The 16,982-nt window shown below is 47.4% G+C and overlaps 1 protein-coding gene across 1 annotated transcript in view; it reads right to left on the bottom strand.

Moving 5' to 3' along the window:
* Nucleotides 1–16,982, bottom strand: part of LOC138473047 (leucine-rich melanocyte differentiation-associated protein-like) — a 1,341,210-nt gene that overhangs the window by 717,366 nt on the left and 606,862 nt on the right. The gene's annotated exons all lie outside the window — the stretch shown is intronic.

Below are 16,982 nucleotides of genomic sequence, written 5' to 3'. Positions count from 1 at the left end.
CATTCATATCTACTTCCTACTTTATCCCAGGATCTCCTCTTTAAGGGTCTGGCCCGCCCTCCCTCCCTCCAAGTAGGTACAGCAAGTACCTCACAGCTGGGAGTGCTGTGCACCTTCTTTCAGGTCAGAGAAAGCAATTCAAAAGAAAGCATCACATGCCTGCGTGGGCAGGCAACGAAAGGCATCAACAGGCATGCATCTCCTATCCCCCCCCCTTTATCCCTCTTTCCATCCTCCTCCCTACAACTTCCCTTCTTCCCTGTTCCTATTCCCCTCCCACTGTAATCGCATCTTCCTCCCCTACCCCGACCTCCCTTACTTCATCCCTCTTTCCTTCCCCTGATCTATATCTCTTACATTATCTGCAGTAAATTGTTCTGTATACTGTTATTGATGGTTTGTTTTATGTCTTGTAATGTTATGCTTCTATTATCCTATGTATTCTTGTTGTTGAAATATAAAGCGCTTTGGCGTAAAGCGCTACATAAACTTAATAAATACAAATACCACTTAGCAGCGTGCTTACTAGGGGGCAGAAAGTAATGCGTTTGGAGGTCATACATAGTACATCTCTGGCTGCAGAGATCACCAAAAGCGCACTACAAAACAGAATAGCCATCCGTACACACCAATAGAACAGGCTTTGGCAAAGCCAAGGGTTTCGGCTTTTGTGTGGACGAGACATGGGCATTTTCCCAGCACTGCCATCATGGTACTAACTTTTAGGTCTCTGCATGAAGCATAGGTACACTTACAAGGGGGGCGGGGGGTGGGAATGGGTGGTTGGTGCTGTGTTTGGGGGGAGGGGTTCAAAGTGTGTTTGTCTCAAAAAGTCCCTTGTCTTTGGGAGTTTCGAGCCCATATGTCTCCATGTCATGGTGGGCTTATCCCTGGACCCATTTGCTCCCTCCACCCACTCTAATTTCTTATTTAGAAAATGCCACATTTGTGGTAATGTTATGCTTCTGACAACATGCTCCAGTGTCTGGTCTAGGCATGCAGAAGGAGGAGACTGACACACAGGTGGCATAATTGTTGACATGGACTTATTTAATCAAAATAATGAGGAAACGTATCTCTCCCTAACTCTAAGAGGGGGTTCCCTGTCTCCCTAAGGAATTGGTCTGAATGTCCCAGGAGGATAGCTCATTGGCAACGTCCTCGCCTTGGAAGCAAGATGACACGAAACAACACAGGTTCGATCCCTGGGTCCACGCTTAGAAACCTCTGGGTATTTAAGTGCGTTATAAATATGCAACTAAGACAACACCAACAAAACAAAAAAAATTCTGTAACAGCTCCTCGATGCCCCCAGGCTGTGTGAGCGCTTTAAAAATGCAAATATATAAAATAAATAAATAAAATGTCCAAGTAAATGAAATGCGTCCACCATCGTATGTCAAAATGCCTACTTCTGTCCCTCACACTTGTAAATAATACTAATACTAAAGAAAAAGTGGATCTTCTTGGTCCAAAAGTATTGCTCCCTTCTTCTGGACAATGGACAATAGTTCCAATTGCAGGGGGGAACTTTGCCTGAGAGATGTCTCCCTTTTCTGGGTCTCATATCAAACAAAGTTCCAACTTGTGACACTGTAAAGTTCTCAGTTCCAATTCAAACATCATTCCTTATTGCCCATACTTTTTTCTTCACTATTGGGTTCCTGGAGAATGCCTCCATTCTGCAGGTATTTTGTTCTCAATGCTTCCACAGTGCCAGGGGAAGGACTCCCTTCCCTGAGCCTTCTTTTGTTTGGCGTCATGATATGCAACACCAGGGCGTATGGCTTCCTTCTCTTGATGTCTCTCTTGGCCTCATGGTACACAATACCAGGGGGTGTGGCTTTCTTCCCCTGAACTCTCTTGGCTTCACGGTACACAACACCAGGGGGTATGGTTTCCTGCCTCTGACCTCTCTTGGCTTGCAAGTTCACTGTAGTAGGGGGAATGACTCCCTTCCCTTGGCCCTTCTTAGGCTCTTTACCAAAGTTGAGGAAGGCTGGGGGAATGACTCCCTTCCCCAAGACCTACTCGGGCTCTTTGTCACAGTTCAGAAAAGCTGGGGGAATGCATCCCTTCCCCTGGCGTCTCCTTAGGCTACTCACAATGCCATAGGTAATGTCTCCCTTCCCCTGGCCTTTCTCAGGGTTTAGTATGCAGTCCACACTACCAGGGAGGGATACTTCCCTTCCTCTGGCTTCTTTGCCTTTTTGGTGTCAAAATTCCCAGTTCAATATTAGGGTGTGTGGCTTCCTTCCCCTGAACCCTCTTGGCTTCACGGTACACAACACCAGGGGGTATGGTTTCCTGCCCCTGACCTCTCTTAGCTTGTAAGTTCACTGTAGTAAGGGGATTGACTCCCTTCCCTTGGCCCTTCTTAGGCTCTTTACCAAAGTTCAGGAAGGCTCGGGGAATAACTCCCTTCCCCAAGACCTACTCAGGGTCTTTGTCATAGTCCACAAAGGCTGAGAGAAAACCTCCCGTTCCCTGGCTTGGTTTGCACTCCAAAAGTCCTCAAACAACATTAACTCCAAGTCTTATGGGTGCGGGTCCCAGACCTATTTACTTCTCTTGTCTTTTTGCTGTAGACCTGGTTCACTATCCTGCCAGGTACTGTGACTATGAAGATAACTTGGGTTATTCTTCATAAAATGATGCTGGAGAGCTGTGTTTGGACACTTTTCAGCCTTTCTGAAGACCCACCAACCGTCCTGGCAACCCGGATACCTTTCGAGCCACTCACGGCCCCTGCTGCTTATCTGTGTGCTGTGGTGGCTCTGCAGCATTTGGTTCCTTGCGTGCTGTGTGTCCCCCATCAACCACGCCTTCCAGCTGCTTCTCGCGTCTGGACTCCTGCTTCACCATGGGTCCAGTCAGCCGCCCCACAGCGGAACGGATAGGGACAGCTCCACCAGCGGGGCCACGTCCCCAACTACAAGCTTTTCTGGCTTCCTGACTTGTGGTTCCAGCAGGGAGGTGTTCTCGTTGCTGCCTGCTTTCAGTTCTGTATGGGTTTTTCCCAATCAGGTTACAGAAAACGCTAGACTGTTCATTCAAGTTGTCATGAGTGCTCTTTATGCTTCTGCACTTCTTCGATGCAGTACTGAACTTGAGGTCTTCCAGTGAGTCAAATGATTTCGCCTTTGTCCCAGTACTTATGTCAAGGAGTTCCCCCCTTCTCACCTGAGTATGATCTTTGCTGGATTTCTTGATCGATGCCTTCTTGCGGACTGATCGAGTCTTGAATAAGGCTGCACAAGTCTCTTCCGACTCCAGCATGCGTTCAAAGTTCCGGGATGCAAGGATCCAGGAATCCGGGAAATTAAAAGAGTGTGCTACGAGCACACGAGTCCAGGAATCAAGAAAGGAAGGCAAGGGACCAGGAATGGGGTAGGCTGAAAGAAGCAAGGGAAACAATATCGCGAGCTACTGAGCACACGTCTGGTCGCTACTTCGCAATAGCATTGAGACGTGCAGAGCCGCGGGAGGCGTGGTCTATAAATAGAACACGCTACGTCCAAGGTGTAGAGCGAGGAAGGTGTTTCACAGTGGACGGCCATGTTGGAAGTACAAGGGAGTGTAAGCCCCGTTGAGACAAGGACCAGGAAGTCCAAAAGAGGCGTGTTCTGTAGTTCATGACAACTTAAGGGATACATGTCCCTTGAGGAGTCCACACTATTCCTTGTCCCAGTACTTCCTATACTAACAGTTTGGCATAAACATATAGGAAAACTAGGGAAAGTGTTGGTGGGAGTGAGGGAGGAAGGTGTGTGAGGGTTAGGCGGGTTATGGGGATACCATGTACTCCCCAGGTCGTCACTAATCCCATAAGTGACTTCCCTCCTCATGAGATCCACCTGCTGAGTGCCAACCCCAGGGGGACTATTGGGTAGTGGCCTGACCTACTTGGTCTAATCGGAAGGGGCTCCCGCTAGCGGAGAAGTGACGACATTTGGGGATTCGTCACACTGGACTAAGAAAACGGTAAACCTATAGAGTGTCATACTGGTAAGTCCTCCTCGCTGTGACTACATCCTGGAGAACAACCAAACAGGAGCATATTTGATACATTTGGAGAGAACTGCTGTCCTGGAGCACGGTCAGTTATTTGACAGAATCCCAAAACCCTCCATCAAAGACAATGGAGAATGTATTAAAAAATTCTAACAATTGACTTTTTCTATTGAGCCTGTGATTTTTACAACTCATACAAATCTGTGAGCTCCAGAGTTTGGGGTGACAGACGCCAGCAACCACAGCTTCCCAGTAAGTGCCTTGCATTCCAGTTTCAAGGACAGGTCCTCTAATAATCTAGCCCTGGTAATCCCCTCATGAGAACTCTGCTCCACCAATTCAATCTAGCTGTTTACAAAGCCAGCTAGAGCCCAACCCCAGAGCAGTGGTCTTCAAACTGTGGTGCTGGTTCCATTGAGGGGAGGGATGGAGGATGTCTTGGGGGTGCAAGGATTCCTAAGAAGGGAGACACGAACTGATAGTGACTGCTTTTATTAGAAATCATATGCAGTTCTGTCATTTAGGGAGCTCTGACAACAATAATTTTACTCTAGTGGAGGCAAGGGCTGGCCACAAAAAAAGTTTTGATACCACTGCACAGGTGATTCCGAGAAGGGAGACCGGACCTAATGTTATTTGACCCTAGATTAGAGGCATCTCAGTCCAGTCTTCCAAACTCAACCACACCAGGATTTCAGGATACCCACTGACTTCACAAAAAGCTGTGTTTAAACGCATTTTGCATGACCATCCGGAAATCATGGGGTGGTTTTGGCTCTTGAGGACGGGACTTGGAATCTCCCGCAGCAGGGGGGAAGAGGAAGAGGGAGGAGAAGGGGAAGGGGAAGAGAGAGGGAGAGAGAGAGAGAGAGAGAGACAGAGAGAGAGAGAAAGAGAGAGAGACTTTGCATTTTCCCCTACTAGGCCAACGCGGGACCTCTTCCTGTATTTTGATGTTGAAGAGAGGGTCCCTGGAATGTCCCTCCTCACCCCCATGAACATTACGGCCCGAAGAGACAAAAATGTATGAAGCTATCCCCAGCAGGACAGCCCCCAGCAGGACCAGTGACATCCACATACGCAGAATAATATCCTCTTAGACAGACATTCAAACCTTATCCAATCAATGTCTTTGTGGATACAGCTGCTTCAACATTAATCATGGACCCAAATGCCTCGATGGATGACATTGCCTAATGCTGAGAAAACAATGTGCCTACGTCATTAATAACACCACGACATTAGTCGTGAAGTACACTCGCAGACATGCACAACGTTACATAAACACACATGGGAACACACGAAGAACATGCTTACACAGTCCTTTAGATAGAGGACAGATACATATACATACTGTCAAAACGTTTTTTTTTCTCATTAGCTAAGTGCAGAAACGCTGAACGCAAGGCAACGAAGAGATGCAGAGCAAGCTTGAAGATACTTATGGCAACTAACTCTATGGAACAACTGGATCCCAAAGGGAACCTGGAAGGCCAGATACGACTAACCTATGGAAAATATAGCACAGTATATGTATATGGAGAAATCATAGTATAAGTATAATGAGGATTACACGGAGGCTGCAAGCCGCAGGACGAGAGATGAGGGAAAGCAGAACCAGGCTGCACGGAAAAGCAGGCCAGGGATCACAGCCAAGGTAAGAGACAAGCAACACATTCCAAACCTAAAACAACGAGGGGCCATCTGCAGAAAAACAGAATTAATCCTCAAATTGCAGACCAGAAGAGCTCAATTTTGTGGTCATTAACCACATAATGCAGCCGAGCTAGACAATGATCATTCGCCCGCGATGGGAAGACCAGCGGTTCTCAGCAACACAGACATAAAGTGAAACATGGACTTGTTAACAACGTTGCAACATTGAGGACACTTCTCACAGGCAAAAGTGGTACTGCTGACAAAAAGATTGGGAACCCATAGTCATTCTCATTACCCTGAAGAGGTGCACAGAGCTCTGAGAACAGAGCTGGGTCCCAGGCCTGGGGAAACCAGTTCCAGCCAATCAGGGAACAGAAATCCAGTGGTGGATGGTCGGGGCAAGGGCCAATGGTAACCCTGCGACCCTGCAACAATGTAATAGTTTCTTGGGGAAGGGGCAGGCCAGCCCAGCCACCTGACATGTGAGGGCCAATCAACTAGGATCGATATGGGTTAATAAGGGATACCACTCTGATCACCCAACCAAAAAGAATGATAGGTTTTTCGGGGAGGGGCCCATGTTGTGATGCTAGGGGACAACAAAATGGTCCGACATGGGCTCGTGAGGGTGATTCTAGGAATGCTCGAATGTCCTGTATGATCCCTGTCGGTTTTTGTAATAAACAACAGTTCTAACTTGCCCATGGCTGAGTCCTCTGTTTGTTACTGGGTGAGGGCTGTTGAGGGTTATTGGACCCTGGGTCCTGAATGGGTAAACTCGTAGTAAACCCAAACCTCTAACATACCTAAGCCAACAATGTGTTTGTGTGTGTCATTGTGTTACCAATGGAAGCCATGTGATCGTGCTCATGAGCCTACAGTTGTGTTTGTTAAATTATTGTTTATTCATGAGATATGGTTCAATACATTAAACCGTTCACATAAAGATACACAGCATATTTCATTAGAGTATAAAACACCAAGCAACTAAACACTAAAATGACACAATAAAACATACAATTGTGTTATTGTTTTTACTTGGATGTCTACGTCTCCATGTTTCAGCGTGACAGCTTTTCGTGTGCATGCTTGTTTGCATGTGTGTGATGTGCTGCTGTGCTCCCTAGTCTATGTCCTTTTTTGGTTATGACGTGTCTGTCTGCACGTTTGTGTGTGATTGTATTTTCCCGCATAGATCTGTGGAAGGAGTGGTTTTATTTTCGTGTGCCTGAACGTTAACTATAACTGTTTAACAGGAAGAAGCATGCACATTTGAGTATTGTAAGATTGTGTATGTTTGTGTGTATGATTGTTTGTTTACGTACATCCGTGGGTGCGTTTGTACACAACAATGCTCACTGCTTTCGCTGTGTATGTGTGAGATGGTGTTTTCACTTGCAGAGGTAGCTACTAAGTTTGTGCATGTTCGTGTGCACACTTGTGCATGTGTTGGTTACCCTGTCCCAGAGCACTCCCATGGAATCCTCGGGGTGAGGAGGAAGCGCTCCTAATTGTAATCCTCTTTCATTAGCTCCTTTGATCTCTTGCCAGTCTCTCTACAGCCCACGTCAGCACCTTCCTTTTCTCTCATCCCGCCAGTGAAAGATCCCTCCTTTGATAGGCCCGGCATGCCAAATCTGTCTGGAGTAGAGCGCTGAAAAGTGTCAGCTGCCTGTCGGCTTTAAAAGGAAAGCCATACACCTGGAAGACAAACAATCTTTCTCCCAGCGCTGTGACATATCTATCATCCGTCGGCGGGTAGAGGTGGGCTGTCTGACTAATAGCACAAGGCTATGCATGGCAAGCTAGTAACCGCTGACAGACATCTGCGGCACACCGAGTTGTCTGCCAGGCCTCTCTAGGCCTGTCTCTGGCTACCCACAGCTCGCGGGCTGGGCACCCGGTGTTGGCACAGGACACTTCTACCCGTCGCCGGCTCCCCTTGCCTGCCCCCGCCACCGCTCGTCGTCCCATCACTCTAGCGTGACTCTTTTCCAGCACCTGCTGACAGCTCCACATGCATCTCAATTTGTGGCCATCCCTCGCTTGCAGTGGATGAATACGTTGAAGCAGGGCCTTCCGGGTTGTGTGCTCATTGGGCTTGGCTGGGTGGGGGAGGAAATGTCAGGGATGGGCTGAATGGCAGGTGTCCATCAGCTTTCCTTCTTACGTGGCAGTTTGGCACCCATAGTCCAAGCGGCCTAGTGAAGCGCTGAGTCGAGCATCAAACCCTTGGGAATAACGGGACTGAACTTCATGTTATTCCGTCGCCTACGCAGCTTCAAAGAAAGGCCGCACGTTGAAGGAGGGAGGGCGGCATCGGGGCTTCTCCACAGCCTGCACATTCCCCAGACAGGAAATGTCGCCAGTGCCGTGTGTTTACTGGACACGTCCGTGTGCTGACAGGCCTGATAAGGCAGTCAACCAAACAACCCGGGCCCGACTTCCCGAAGTAGATTCATTCGCTTCTCTTTGTAAGGCCGCCTGCCTCACAGTGTCCTAACGAAGGACGTGTCCATACGGGCAGCCTGCCTGTGATGGAACTTTTCAGGGGCATGGGCGGGCGAAGTCTAGTGAAGCAATGTGGATGCGGACCACACAACAAGCCTCCCTGGGCACCGTGGCACGTGACTGAAGTGGCAGTGAGACATACAGAGGTGCAGACTCCAGGCCGAATCTCATTCTCCTCTGGAGTCAGATCATTTGCAGGATTGGGAAACAACACAGCACAGTGTCGTCCTTAGTGGGTTGGTGACGCATGCGCATTTCAACTACATGTGAAACAGAACCACTGGTGAGCCTGCAACTTTGCAATGGGACCCAGGGCACCCCTTCACTCAGCTACAACTGATGGCCAGGACATCTCGTGTCTCAACCGTGTGTGCTCGGCATTCCACCGAATCTACCAGTGAGCCGAATGGCCCACCCCACTGCCCAGGAAGGAACATGTTTTTTATGAGGTCTGCAACCTTTGGCTCTCCAGATGTTTTGGACTACAATTATCAACCCTACCTAGCGGAGTCAAAGGATCATGTGAGTTACAGTCTAAAACATCAACAGAGGTACAGATTACAGACCCGATAGACCATCCCATTTGCCTAGAATAAATGACGTATGCCTTGACTCACTGCTCTACCGCTTCTCAACAATCCTCTGACGTCACACAGATGCAAGCCCAGATGAGAGACACTCTGTTCAGTTTCTATGCCACCGCCAGCCCAGACATTCCCAGAAAACTAAGTGGCTCAAGGTACAGACACCACTCTTCTGCGTGATTGCTGGATGGTACTTACCTAGCAGCTCGAACTTGACCCACACAAATTGGCTTGTCTAAGCTGCTGCCCCTCCTGCAAATGACTGCATGACCAATTGCCCCTTCTGAAACAGGCAATAACAACACCATACACCTATTTGTGCCCACTGCTAAACAACTGGCATCAGATAGTTCCTTTACTGGTCTTACAAGTGAACCCTTCCAGCATGCTCCATTCACAAGCACCCGCCACAACTTAGAGAACAACCACAAAAGTGCATATCTACCCAATTCTCCCACCCGTGCTCAACCCACTCTTGTGCGCATATTACCACAAAGTGTGAAAGTGGTTCCGCAGCATTCAGTACCTAAGCACTGCAATAAAACAAATGGAATTCTGCAATCACAGGCCTGCAAATGGAAGGGACACACCCATAAGCGGCCTCTGAAACCATGCCACAGGCAACATACTCAAAGCAGTTTGCCTATCTGTCTCAGGTCTGTACATGGCTAAACTGTCTGAGGCAGATACACACACTAGAGCACCCAAAAGTACGCTCAAGTTACTTTCAAACCGGTCTGGACATAACCAAACAACTTGCAGGCAAAGCACTGCCAATCAATGGCACAGCGCATTGAACCCAAAGTGCACACACGCACACTCATCATCACTGGTCTAATGTGGTTGCCAAATCAGCCACCAGACACAAATAGAACCAGGTGGGCAATGTGGCTCATACGCAAGAACAATCATTTTAAGGCCATAGGACAGGTAGATACTGCTGTCAAATGACCATTCTTTCTCAGTCGATTGTACCAACATGTCTGATACAGCTGAGAACCTCGTAGGCAAGAAAAACGAATCAGACACTGATGCTGCCCTGCAAACTCGCACCAGATGATTTAGCAAAAGCACAGAATTGAGACAGTAACATGGGCAATTATCATGTGCCTTCAGCCGTCCACATCCCGCTCCATCAACACAGCCAAGGTGTTGGACAGCTAGATTACCCAGTTTTACTTCTTCCCACACTATATTCATCTTTTGTAACCCCAGTGTAACTGTACAAGCTAGTTTGACACTGCGCTCTCTGGAGTAAATGCTCACAAACCAACCAATGTCATAGAGAAAACATCTCAGGGCCACATAAATGACTTTGGCATGGTCATATTTATAAGCAGTGTTGTCAATGGCTTGGGGGACAGGGTGAACGGTTGGATGACCAAACCGAAGCATTGCTGGTGGTGTTAATGTTCCAAGGAAGAAGGGACATGGCTTGACTGTTTCCATTGTGGCAGGTCCCAGATCTTTTTGCAAATGGCTAGTCCCCTTCTGTAATGTCACAGGTGGGCTTAACTAATTATGACACAGAAGGTTGCCCAGAGGCATGCCAATGGTTATGATTAATTTAAACCCTTTCATTCGTCACTTTATATTCTGATTAGCAGACCTCACCTTTCTGTGACAGAATTATCTGCATCATTTTAGTATTTAAAAATAAAAAAGCCAGGGCTTTCACACCCTGGCAGATGACATCCCGTCACATACATATAGACATATACCATGGGCAGAGGAGTTCTGTGTGCACACATAGTGCAGGTGTATACAACATGGTTACACATTAAAGAGCTCTCTTCAAACATACCAAGAGTGTGCATAGTTTTTGTTGGTGCCCACTGGTTCAACATCATGGTTGCCATCTAGGCCTTTGTCATTGTGGAATTACTCTCCTCCTTGGCTTTCATGCATGTGTAAGGAAATGGTTAAGTGTAGTGATCTGCAACCACAGAATGAATAACAACAGTGTGTTTAGTGTAGCAAAGACACAGGCAATCCTGAAGGTCCAGACTTCCCTTATCTATCCTGGGTGTCTAGCTTTCTTAGGGTGAGACTCTGCCAACTGTACAGACTGGTGGAGAAGACTTTTCCCCGCAGGTTCTGACAAGCTGACCGATGTATACCCAAGGCAGATCAGCCTGCTTCACACTTCTCCTGTTTAATGATGTACTGTACATAGACTTCTGGAAACAGTCTATGGGCTTTGTCCGGGGACATCACAGGAGTGAATTAGCAGAAAGGGCGTTTAGGGTTCATGGGCATTGTGACGATCCTTCAGATGGTGTCACTTCTCCCGAGGGGAGAACCACTTGCCATGAGGCTATGGAGGCGGGCCTGCTAACCAAGAGTCCCCCTAAGGGGGGTAATAAGCAGGAGAATCTCATCAGAGGGACTGCTCTCCTGGGGATATGGACACAAATGGGAGGCACAGCCCCTTTAAACCACAACCTGTTAGGCTGGCGGTAGGACCTGAACCTTATGGGTCTAAACTCATTTCTAAAACCATGTGTTACTGTGAAACATCGAACTACCCTGATGGTTTAGGTACTGAGATGAAAATGCTCCAGAGAACGCTACAGGCGAACGGGAAAAATACCAGAATAGCTGTAGTTAATGGAATGGACGTTAGGTCAGGGTGGACACTACGCATCAGAAACAAACTAATAGAAGGATACCGGGAAGAATACCAGAGAGAGTACTGGAGAGAGCAGACCAGGTGTATAGAGACTTCGAGAATCAGAGAGAGAGAGACAGATCAAAGCCGAGAAAAGTCAGAGAAGCTAGAGCAAGAGGTGTGGAGGGTGTGGTTCAAGAAAAAGCACTAAGACGTGCTGGCTGTGGAGAAAGCAGGAATGAAGAAGGGTATAGGCATCCCGTATTGAGGCACAATGCCACACACTATGCAACTGAAAGCTGGTGGCCGGTGGGTGAGAATAGCTGAACAAGAAAAGGAGAGGCAATAAACTCAGGTTGGTCAGAAGAACACTGATCGTAAGACACGGGAAAGCATCACACCAGTCGGCTGAAAGACGTCCCTACAGAAGGACGGAGATTAGATTGCGGTGGTGTGACCTGCAGTGGGTGGACCGGATGGTCCAACAACTGCACTGAAATTGCTAACCCTAGCTGTTCGCACAGCTACCTACCCAGACATGGACAGTATCCAGAGAAGTGGTGGCTGGACGTTGTATAGAAGGAAGAAAGGTTGAGTTCCTCGTCCCCCTCCCGACAACCAGCTGTACAGGGCCCAAGAAGCAGACCTGACGAGAGAAGGACTTCATCCAAAGTCCTACCAAACCAGTGAAGCATCCTGACCCCAATACAGGTAACAAGAGTTACCACAAGTCCAGGAAGTAGCAGACAAGCTGTTTAAGAAACTCTTAAACCATTCCATGAAACTTAAGACAACATGGGTGAACAGTGAATAGTATGGACTGAGAGCAGCTACCTCAGCAATTGAGAAGAACACGTTGTCTGTGAACCCAAGACCCCAACTCCCTGAAATACCACAAAGTGGGGTTTATCTTAGCAACCCCTGAAAGTACAACAGAGGGGCCTAAAAGTGTTGGAAGCCTGGGGATAGTGTATGGTCTCCTTCTTTATCCAAACATCGAGTAGCTGGGGAAGCCCCTGCCAAAAGAGAAAATCACTGTACCACAATCATCTAGGGTAGGACCGTAAAGACACCATACACAATGATGATTTTGTCAACACTAGGTCTTGCCAAGAGTCCCATCTTTTTCAGTTTATGACTTAACCCTGCCTTCCTCAATGAGAAAAACAAATGTTAACATTGTCATTTTCTTCAAATGTAAAATGCCAGCGAGATCTAAAACCCTTTGTGATTGTAAATGATAAAGAAAGAGAGAAAATCATAAACCAATTTGTGATATAGTTCCCAGTCTAGTTCCACGAGAGTGTGGTGCCAGAGAGTCAGAAAGGATTCTGCGGAACAGCTTCATCATCCCAGTGAGGCCGATCGAGAATTGTGGAAGCAAAGCGAGAAGGACTGTGAAAATATCCATAATGGAGCAACAGATCTTATTAAGAACTGTGAAAGGCATTGGGGAACCAACTAGAAGTAGGGAGTCATTCTCCAAGCCCCATAAGAAGTCTAAGTAACTGTTTATTTTCTGTTGGATTACGGAGAACTCAGAACATGTGTGGAACTTTTGCTTTGAACAACCTTGGAGGCGTCTGGACTCTTTGCATCCAGGAGAAGGGAGTCATTCTTCTGGACTACGAACAGTAGCTGGATTTTATGGTATTTTGTTGCAATGACAAGGATAGAACGGGAGCCTTTTTGACCGGGATGGTGAAATTTTGTTTTGACTCACACAGACCTCCTGATGATCACTCTAGTTTCTTTAGTTTAGGTAGGGAACCCTCCTTAGAGTTAGGGATAGATAGGTTTGGTTCTCATTTAATAAAGGTCTATTGCAACCACTATGTCACCACATTATAGTGCGGGTCTCACAGAATGCCCAAGTTGTAATTACTTTTTTTAACTGTACATTCTAACAGATGTTGCACTCATTTTAAATTCTACGGGGAACACAGTATTATTATCTATCAAGGGCAAGTAGAGATTAATGAAGAAAATGCTGGACCTGGGGTTCGGTGAAAGATTGCACAGCAATTGGTCACCACCAATAGTGCTACCGCTGAAGCTCGAACAAAGTTGACAATTCTGCATCGACTTGAGAAGATTAAATAAAGTATCAGAGTTCGATGCTTAAACCATACCACAAATTGACAAACTAGTCAATACTTTAGGCAGTGCAATTTCTTCTCCACCTTGGACCTAACAAAAGGTTATTGTCAAGTGCCACTGGATCCTGAGGCCAAGAAGAAAAAGGCTTTCTCCACCCGGATGGACTCCTTCACTGCACATTGTTGCCCGTCAGGTTGCATGGAGACCCAGCCACCTTTCACCGCTTCATAGATCAGGTACTAAATCCATCCAATTCATGGTAGGCAATGGATTTCCACTACCCCATAAAAATAAAGAGGAAGTCAGTCAGAATGCTTCCTGCCCAAGGACCAAAGGACCAAAAAGGACATCAGGTCTTTCCTTGGGTTGGTGGAGTGTAACCATCCCTTTGTTCCATCATATTTTTCCACCATTGCGGCGCCACTAATGGAGAAATTAAAGAAATTACAACCAAACCCCATCCTTTGGGACATCCTGGCCCAAGTGGTATTTGAGTAACTAAAGGCTACACTCTACAATAGCCCCATTCGGATTATACCTGATATTGCAAAATAATCCTACAAAGAAATGCTTTCCCGACTGGGCCAAGGTCAGTCCCGTCACAAAAAAAGAAATGGCGATGAAAAGCCCATCTGGTACATCAGCCGAAAGGTATGTCATAGGGAACAAAATAATTCCATTGTGCAACTCGAATGCCTTGCGGTAAAATGGGCAGTCTACAACCCGAGATTTTACCTGGCTGGGAGAAAGTTTAAGCTGGCCACGGACCATACACTCCTGCTATGGATGACACATAAAGACAATTCCTAGGTGGTTCCTGGCTAAACAACCGTATTCTTTCCACACAGAACATAGGGCAGGTCAAAAAGAAGCAAATATTGACTTTGTAGCTTAGCCAGTAAGAGAGAGAAGAAGAGAAGGACTTAGAAGAAGTGCTGGAGGTATGCGTCAAGGTCTTCACCCTGTTAAAATGGAACAGGGACCCCACCAACCTGGGACAGGTGGCCTACCAAGACAGATGCCAGAGCTGATCAGGGGGCCTAGTCCATGAACCCCCTGAGCGTGCCTGGCATGCTTTTAACATTGGTACCACTGTATGTCACACCATGCTAACCAGCCTCCTGTCTGCCCAGAGTTATTTTATTTTGCGTACAGGTCCACATGGCGGAGAACACCTTGAGCAGAAACCAATGTGTCAAACACGAGTTTGACTCTCCAGTCACCATACAGACTACCAGTAGGAAAAGCAACTTCCCAAGGTTGCAGGAGTGAGATGCGCACAATGGCTGCCAACAGCACCGGGCTGCAGAAACCCCACAGACGCCTGCGAGCAGAAAGGGGGTTGGGCCAAGTGGGGATTTTCAAACTTTGTGCCAGTATAACCCGGCCACCATGTAAGACAGAGGAATAGATTGGCCTGAGCAGTTAGGTGCTGTGGAGACCAATGAGTAAGGGCAAAAGGCAGCGAAGAGGAAGAGCATGGATATAAAACACCCACGCTCACAAGCAGAGATGAAGGTTTTTGGTGAGGTCAGGAATAGAAGCGGTGGACCAGAGACCAGGAGGAGGACAGACGTTGGAGTGAAGGGCTGGAGACTTGTTGGACATTGTGAAAAAGAGTGCAGGTAATGTATTGCATGTGAGAGAGTGGTACCAAGCATGAGGGAGTGGAGTGGTTGTTGTGAGAGTGTTGTAACAAGTGATAATAGAGAGACAAGGTGTGGGAGATAGGAAAGAGTGTGGGTTGAGGGTGATTGGAAGGTACGATTGGTCCAGAGAGAGAGGGAGTGAAAGGGAGATTGGACATGAGTGTGAAGGAGAGAGAAGACACGGATAGAGGTTGACGAAGGGAGCAGTAGAAGGGAGACAGAGAAAGAGAAGGGAAAGGAGTAAGAAAGACTGGAGAGAGAGAGAGAAGGAGATAGAGAGGAGAGGGGGAATGGAGGGAGTAGGACACGGAAGGGAGACAGGAGAGGGAGAGAGAAGGAGGAAGTAGGCAGAGAAATGGGGAAGAGAAATAGGTCAACAGTAGAGAGAGGGGAAGAGCATGAGAAAGAAAGTCAAACATTAAACAACATTTATTCGGACATTATTAGAGTACATTGGCCATAGTAAAATCCGGAAGTAGTAAGACAGAGAAGGCTATGGGCTGTAGGCCCGCATTTGAAGTGCAGGCTAGAAAAGCACAGTAATGCCCACTGATCACTAGTCCTGCCTTACCACTGGCTGGTGAGCAGGGGAGCGTGGGCTAATGTGGAGGGAATCCATGGGAGGTTGAGGAGTGGACCAGGGACTCTCCTTAGCATTGCCTTCCTGAGGCTTGTCGTCTGTCAAGAAGTGAAATGCAACAGTAAAGTATTTCTACTACCTAATCGAATCTTGGAATTCTTGAAGCCATCTGTGACAGCAACACCTGTTGTATGAAGGTTAGGGACTGATGCCTGTCAAGGGAGGGTCCAAGAGGTGGGGGGAATGGGGCTGTGTATAAAACGAGAAATCAGGCAGAGTTTGATGGCTGGCTCTCCATTTTACTACAGCAATCTTTGCTTTTGCAATTTGTGACTGTATCAGGGCATTGACCTTGTCAGGGGTTGGGGGGCAGGGGGCGAATGGAGGACCCCAGTCTGCGAACATTCCTCATGTGCCATGTCCATTTTTAATGGTGCCACCCTATGTCGCCAAATGCCTCACAGCCTTTTTCCTGGCCAGTGTTTCGAAGGTGAAAACAGACATAATGCAACTAAAACAAAATATGAGCCTTCACCACAATCGAACCACATCCACACCTCAGAAAGGCAAAGAACTCACCACAACAACAGAAAAATGAAGTTCCAGAGCATACTAGACAAACAGCAGGGAAACCATCTCTGAGACTGCCAAGAAAACCGTGGTTAATGGGGGTTGGCTTAGATGGGTTGCTTCAGCTGTATATTGCAGACCATGGGAAAAGGGCAGGCACGGATTAGCCACTAGAATCAGTTCAGTGCTGTAGCCAATGGGTGGGTGGAGGTGAGAAGCAGAAGAGCCACAGAAAATAAATGAAAACAGGTGAAAGGCAGAGTGTAGGATCAAAGGGTGAGGTCAGGAGCAGTGGAGGTAGACCGAGAGATCAGGTGGAGGACATACGGAAGAGTGGAGGGTTGAGGAGTGGGTGACAGAATTAAAGAGTGCAGGTAAGGTATTTGTGGGGGGAGTGAGGTACCAGTGTGTGAGAGAGAGAGGCAGTGAATGAGTGCTTGTGAAGGTGAGGGTAGCAGTAAGCCAAGAGTGGGTGATAGGAGTAGGAAAATGAGGTAGCAGGTATAGAGGGAAAGGGATAGAGTGGGTGTTGGGAGAGAGTGAGGATATTAGAGGGGTGAAGGATCAAGGTGCAGAGAGAAGAAGTGAGTTTGATATGAGAATAGTGAGCGAGAGTGTATTGGGACAGTGAGCAGGGCACTATATCCCGGAGAAGGATGTAGTGAGAGGGTTAGAAGAGGGGCATAGTGAGAGTGTGAGAAGAG

Source organism: Ambystoma mexicanum, chromosome 8 (genome assembly GCF_040938575.1).
Source record: "Ambystoma mexicanum isolate Mex_15411 chromosome 8, UKY_AmexF1_1, whole genome shotgun sequence".
NCBI classification, from domain to species: Eukaryota; Metazoa; Chordata; class Amphibia; order Caudata; family Ambystomatidae; genus Ambystoma; species Ambystoma mexicanum.
Note: the sequence above shows the minus strand (reverse complement) of the source record. Positions and strands in the feature narration are given on the sequence as shown.